Source organism: Engraulis encrasicolus, chromosome 4 (assembly GCF_034702125.1).
Source record: "Engraulis encrasicolus isolate BLACKSEA-1 chromosome 4, IST_EnEncr_1.0, whole genome shotgun sequence".
NCBI classification, from domain to species: Eukaryota; Metazoa; Chordata; class Actinopteri; order Clupeiformes; family Engraulidae; genus Engraulis; species Engraulis encrasicolus.
The window spans coordinates 56,365,476-56,373,314 of NC_085860.1; positions in this window are offsets into that span (position 1 = coordinate 56,365,476).

The following is a 7,839-nucleotide window of genomic DNA, read 5'->3' on the forward strand; positions in this document are numbered from 1 at the left end:
CTTTCTAACACCCAATAGACTCTTTTCCACTGCCAGTTCTCTGGTAGGCCTACAGCTCGACTCAGCCGCCATTTATTGCTTTTTGAACAGGCACGACACAGCTCAATCGTAAAGCAAAAAGTGGTGGCTGAGTCACACTGTGTCAAGCTGTAGGCCTACCGGAGAAGAGGCATAACAGCACACCTGAGCATGCAGCTCATCAATGTGAAGTAGAGTGGTTCTAGGTGATTAGCTCTATTATTATGAGATGCGTACTTGTGATACTATCTCCTTATCCCTGCTACTTTGAAAACGTCCCTTTGTTGGAGCACAGCAGACTTCAGAAGCTGAAATGGTGCTGAAATCTGTTTTCTCCCTGAGAGAGAGGGTGCAGCTTAGATTATTTGTCTGTGCTCTGATTGATTATTAGAGTGCTCTGCCACAGAATAGAGATAGGACAGGGGTTTAGGTGATGAAAGGGAGGATCACATCATAGCTGACCTGACAACAGCACATACTGGCTATGTTTACATGAGACATTCAATTCAGAATTAACTCTGTTTAAAGCTTAATTCCGCTATGAAAACGTCATGTAAACACTCCTTTTTGTCATTTTTTGAACAGCCACCGAATATTTTGTCTTCAGCCCACAGACACATGTCAGGGCTTGTTCGAAAGCCCAAAACTCAGCTGTCTGTATATTTTTATGGTTTGTTTATATCTTATTCCACTCCGAAGTTATTCCACTTTAAGCGGGCAATGGTTTAGGTAAAAATAGCGTTTTTCGAACTGAAAAACTGTTTCGAACTGAGATAGAGCCTTTTTTGTCACGGGTGCGCTCTGACTCTCTGAGTTTAAATTGCGGGTCTAAATGCATTTTCACGCCCGAAGAACAACTCCAGTAGCTTCCAAGTAAACTATTTCGATGCAAAAATCACCTGGTCAGGCTATTGTTCAGAGCCACATCATCTGAAATGCTAGCTAGCTACTGTCACTTGACTGGCAGTTTTCGTTCCGTTTATAAAAGTAGACGTGCCAAAGTATCAGTGTTGCCAAAATAAAATCAACCAAAGTCGCTATTGGCTCACTCAAAAGTCGCTATATGATATCATGACGTTACGTATGATGTCACAGCATCACGCACAACACACTGATCCCTAGAAAACGTGCCCACATGCCTTCGTCCACAGTACAAATGGGCGGTGCTAGCTACTGTTTGGAGATCAGAGCTAATCTGCAGCCCTGCTAACAGTGTTAAATGCTTCTGACGGCGGCGCAGAGTCACAATTATGAGGAAAACAATGAATTTGTCACTGAAAATGCGCGTTTTAAAAAGTCGCTAAGTCGCTAGATTCATTTTTTTGTCGCCGGGGCCGTCAAAAAGTCGCTAAATCTAGCGACAAAGTCGCTAACTTGGCAACACTGCAAAGTACTCACCCAAAATTAGGTTACTTCTTGCTGTGTTGCATGCTGTTTTTCATTACAACCTTCCATTTTACACCTATCTTGATGACGGCAAAACTCCTTATCCTAGCAGGACATGTTTTGATTCGATAGGAAGTAAATGGAGACGTGACGTGACATGATCAGGAGGTGGTTTGATTCGCTATAATAGGCTAACACTCAAATGGTTTGGGAGCCAACGCATGGGAGGCAAAACGTATTTTTGCGTGACTTGGTAGTGAATGTGTTAAATGAAAGATCAAAGTAAAGTTGACGGAACTATTTAATTCTGAATTATTAATTCATGTAAACGTAGCCATTGAAGCACTAACTAGTAGCCTAATAAAAACAATCCAGTCTGCCCTTCACAGCGTAACTCAAATGCATTCAAAAGGCAGCAACTATTTGGGTCAACCAACCACTTTGATGAATGTATTTCGGAGTAAAACTGACTGCCAGGGAGGTTACATAAATAGGCAATCATGCTTGGAGAAATTTGATTTGTAAGCAAATATGGTATTGATTCTGGCCAGTTGGTGGACGTGTCTACCAGGCAAATCCCCTTCACTAAGGACCAAAACATACCAAGGCGGAACGGAACGGTCGCAGGACGGACGCGGTCTTTCTGCTTAGTTTTGGCCGGCGTGCTTTTCTCTGCCTTGCACACTGACAGCGTCGGCGTGCGCGGCCAGTCCTGTTCAAAACCCTCCCCACAGCTAAAGCTAGCGTGCTACTTTGCCATTCATTTGAATGAGACACCGCCGGTTGCCGGCGTGAAAAATACGCTGGAGTTCTATTTTCCAAATGGCTCCCGCGCCCCTGACGCCCGACTACCGCCGGTTGGTGTGTAAGGACAGATAGGTTACAAGCAGGGCTCTAAATTAACTTTTTCCACCACCAGCCAATTTGGCTAGTAGACCTTTTTTCTTACCAGCCAAACAGGACTTCAACTAGCCATTTTTTAATCTTGCCAAAATAGGCTATGCGTTAGGCTAGTTGTGTTTTTTTTACATTATTATTATTATTATTATTATTATTATTATTATTATTATTATTATGGTTATTTTATTCAAATGTCCACAACACATAAACACTATAGGCCTACATACTAGGTCTATAATAAGCATATTATATATACTTTTTTTAAACTTCTTATTCTTATTTTTACCTCTGAAAACAATGAATCACATCACACAAGCCACACACACAACAGACCTTTAAACCAAACACACAGCCAAACACTACAAAACCTCTCGCTCCAAGGAATGAGAAGAGATGAGAGGAAAAGAAGAGGAGGAGAGGAGAGGTCAACACACACACACACGCGCTGTGCAATAATGGATATGATGTCATGTGTGCTGTGTGTTTATGTGGCCTAGGCCTACAATATGACGCTACAGGCACCATTATTTCCTCCAGGAGCTCTTCTCTACCATGCGCAACAAAATAACAAGAAGCCTACGCTATGTTTAACTAAAAGCAAATAATATCACGGAAAAGTTAGCTTCCTTTGTTATTTCCATAGCGTACGTAGCGCACGTAGCCTACTCGCACGGGCATAAGGTCTGCCCTTCTTTCCGATGGCGTGGGCTTTCCAACTTAGTTGCGCCAGGACTTAAAACATTTCAGACGACAACTGACAGCTACGCTCACACTACTCTGACAGCCCGTTCTCCTCCTCTGCCCTTGTCGCAATTTCGTTCCACAACACTCCTGTTTTTGAAACTCTTCGGTCAGGTCCGAGCAGCTTAAAAAGGCAGCCTGCTAGAGCAAGGTGTGTCGGTGTCGGTGAATGCTAATAGTAACAGTAGGCCTAATAGTGACGTTAAAAGTGGTGGAGCGAAAGCGACAGGAGCAGGGGAGAGTTGCCTGTCAAAATACAGTAGTGTGAGCGCACAAGAGCTCTGAAATGCGTTCTGTCCTGGCGCGCGCAACAGCAGCATGAAGTGGCTGCTGCTTCGGAAAGCTCACGGTGGGGTGGGGTCATGACGGGAGTGTTTATGGGTAATGTAGGAAATCTTGCCGTATCATTGTCATACAAGCCGCCGTTGACCGTTCACACTGTAGGCTACTCGGGCGCTACTAGCCAAATGGGCGGGTAGATATTTTTTTCTACCGGCCAAAATTAATTTTCACCCGTGTTTGGCGGGTTGGCGTGTGTTAATTTAGAGCCCTGGTTACAATGTATTTTCACAGACGCCGGTAAAAAATGCGGCCGTTCCGCAACGCTTTACCGCCTTGTTGTGTAAGACCCCTAACAGGCTGCGAGAGAATGGGGATTGATAACTGTTTGTTACTAGGCACTGATTCAGTCACATCTACTCTTGCAGTCAATTCATCTTAAAGCATCAGCATTTCAGTTGGTTTCAAATGCAATTTGGGTGTGCGCCGGTGCTTGTCATCACTCTGTCTTATAAAATATACATCATTACTGTAGTCCACTAAGTTCAAGAGGGCTTATCAAGAAACATACAGTAAAACATAAACCTGTTTTGGCAATACTTAATATTAATAACCAAGGTACCACACTGTAGCAGGGAAATTGTCATCCAAAATTAAACATTCAATAAGTTCTTCCTCAGCCATGCAAATGTAGCCTACTGTAGTGACCTCTGGCTCTGAGTATGCTTTGACTCTTTCGCTCTACCATCCGCATCTGAAAACAGTCTCTGTCCAGTCTTTGTGCAGAATAATCTGTACGATGATGACCCGGTCAGAGCTGTCAGGAGTGTCCACTGGAGCTCCTCCCAATGTCAGCCTTCCTGCGCCTGTCTATCTGTGGTGGCAGGCGAGGTGGATGCCTTCACCCAAGTCATCAGCTGTCATCCAGAAAAACACCATCATCACAAGAAAACCAAGGTCTGAAATTGGGCTGTGGTAGGCTACATGTTTTAAATGATTTCTGCGCCTTGCATCCTTGAAAGACCTGCTTGCCTGATCACATTGCAAACGTCTTGCCTTCCCTTTCCTGAGACTTACTCGTGGTATCAGGTGAGATATCACACACCGCCTGTCAGTGTACAGTACAGAGCTCTGGGACCCTGATATTTCAAGGCTGAGCTGCCTAGCAAGTTGGCCTTCATGACAATATTTGCACATACAATTCAAAATGCAACTGCATGGATTTGTGTGTGTAAAAGGATCATACAGGGGGAGTGTGTGTATCTTTTTGTTTTTAGGCCACATGGCTGCCCATGGCTATCTGAAACAGTAGCGCCGGGAGGACAGTGAATGAATTCACAGCATTCAACTTGGCCATGCTGAGACGCACAGTGCCACTGCTGCATCTGCCACTTCAGGGATCTGGTGGCTAACCTACTTGCTTCACTCAATTTGTTTTATTTTGTTCCTTCTCAAAATCTCATATATTCATCTCTTCATGGATGTAACCACATTATACTCTTTCTTAGAAAAAGAGAACTGCTTTCCCCCATTAGTTTACCATCACATTGGTAATAAATCTATCAAGGATTAGAAGTAAATGTCACTTTATAGTAATTGGCAGGCAAAGGATGGACTAAACACATTTTACTTCTAAATAAAGAAACCAAACAATGGGGTTGGCCCACTTTCAAAAAGGAAGTCAGATCATTTTAATTGGATCAGCCGTGTGACTCCCATAAAATAAGTGCACATGCCTGCTTGGTGCACCGCAATAATGCTGAAAAAATAATAATAATCCCAGAACAAAAAATGCTGAATCCTTGGACATTCAGTAAATTAGTCTGAAACCAGTATATTGAAAGGCCCATTTATCACAACTCAGACATTAGAGCCCTGTTTTGTTGATTCTCCTTTGAGTGTGACACATTCACAACAGGGTTTCTATCCCCTTCTCTTTATTGTATAGTAATGAGCAGGCAGGGAAGAGACATCAAATTCCCCACCCTACACTGATCCCAAGTTAAACCCCAGTCTCCACTTAATGGCCTGCTGGAACACACTCTCTTTTCTGGCTAATCACATTAGTTTGGTAAATAATCATGCATATTTCAAGGACCTCCTGTTGTCTGCATCCAGCAAAGCAAAATATTTTCCCCGTGGATTACCCACTTTGTGTTACTGTAGCAGAATTTCCCTCAGAATTGATAAGTTAAACAGGCTTTTCGATGAAAGGAAAAGCTGTGTTTGACGCTACATCACTGTTCTCACTTGTGCAACATGTTATCCATTTCATCAAGAAACTTCTTTCTCTTCTCCTAATGTATTCAATTCAATGTAGGCCTATGGAGTTGCTTAATTTAAAACCATACACTCAGAGTTTAATTTCTATTTCGACTCTTCGCTCTGTCACCTGCGATGTATGGCATGTCACTCCGTAGCTGTCGTGATGTAATGAATTGAGAGAAGTAAAAGGTGTTTTACACTTCAGAGAGAACTACAGAGAGAACATCTGCTCCGCGTCGGGGTCTAAAGATTCTCTCTGTTGTGCTGCTATTCCACGGTAGCGACCTTCTCGCCGAACGTTAACCCTTACTTAATAAGATGATGTGTTCTTTGAAGCATGTTTACTGTGGCGTCCTAATTCGGATACTACAGTAAAAGACCCTTTCATTTATGCTTACATATTACAATACAAGTTTCTCAGTTTGGTTTTTAAAATTAAAAGGATTAAGTGCGAAACTTTTCAATACACTATAATCAACAGAGTAGCCAACATGATTTTTCAAATTCCCCCACCAGACAATGAGGAGCCTTGTGTTATATGCAGTATGCAGGGGTTCAGGTGGCTGAGGAACATTTTAAATCAGGGTGATCAATAAGTTGGGATATGCAAAGCCTCTGTCCCATATGTGCAAGCAGATAGTCCTATACCATACACAGTTGCATATCCAAAATGAAAAAAACTAGGGTAAATGAGGCTTAACTTCAATTGAGAGGTTAATCTCCAAGTTTAAGAAATGTCTTTGCATTGACACACACAGAACCCTGGGGGGAAACAGTGGGGGGTGACCTCAGCACAGATGCCCTTTTCCACCTGAGCTGGGATGGAACTGACAAAAGGGGTGTTGCTCAAGTCGACTTGGACGGGTGGCCCACAGTAAATGTATTAGCACAAGGTGACTGGCACACAATGAAGGCAGCGGTTAGATAAAGCTGGAATGAGCAGTGATGCGTTGTCAGAGGTTTTTATGCACATTTGCAAAGGGGATGAAGGGAAGAGTGCTGACACGGTCCCATTAGGTAGGCAGTCCCCTCGGTGGAAAAAATGTGCTATCGTCCATGTAAAACTGGTGGAGAACAATATGCCTGCACACACAACAGTACCCACACATGCACACACGCTTGCACACAAACCATGCGAAACCATTACCACTTTTCATCTTACATGAGTTGACTATTCTACGTGGAATTGATTGAGAATTTGCTGATGCAAGTCAATACGCTGAATCAGAACACTGTATTGATGGTTTGTGGGAATCAATTATAGGTAATGGCAAACTATTTTTCGTTCACATTTCTTTTTCTCTCTCTCTCCCCCCCATCATATTGTCTAATTTGAGCTATTTTCATTTTCCTCCGCAACCAGCTCAAGGCACCAGCAGTGAGCAATGAACATGACTTTGGATTCACAACCTGCACAAATGGACAAGGAGAGGTCGGACACACAGAGCCCCAACGAGTCCCCATTCCATTTGACATGCACAAAAAAAGCACACATATGCCTCTTTTCCACTGCCCTTTTTTTGGTAGGCCACAACTCGACACAGCGCGACTTGCCCGACACTTTTCGCTGTGTCGTGCCTATTCAAAAAGCAAATAGTTTCGTGCGAGTCACGCTTTGTCGAGCAGTAGGCCTACCAGAAAACCGGCAGTGGAAAAGAGGCAATATTTCACTAACAAAATATCTCCTGTGTGATTTCATCCAAAAGAGATCCTGTATCATGTCCAATGAGTAATGACAGCTCACCATGAGCTGCTGTGACCTCAAGCCATTCATCAGTGTGGAAGAGAATCAGTGGGTACATTCCATTATGCAGACTCCCGTCCTCACTTGCCTGCTTGTGACCTCGTGATGATGTCACTGACGACAGAAACTTAATTCATTATACAATAGTTATGTCGCCTTCACGGGCTCGGGACCTCTCGAGACAGCTGACGACACTGCTCACGTGACAACCGAGTTCTGGACTTTGGCACATGAACGCCACTGATCCCGGAACAATCGGAAATCATGCGTGTTTTGTTTTGGTTCTCTTTTCTTTTTTTCACCTCCACTTGAGCCTCCACACCCACGACACATCATTTTAGCTGAAGTAGGCTAAATTAAACAGTCAGAGACCAGCATTGCTGTCATATATGCATCTGCAATTGAATGACATCAACTGGTGTTGTTGATAGTGATTACAAGACGATATTTTAGCTTTTATGATACTGTTTACATGTCAGTTGCATGCATGGGTGCCATGTTGATGA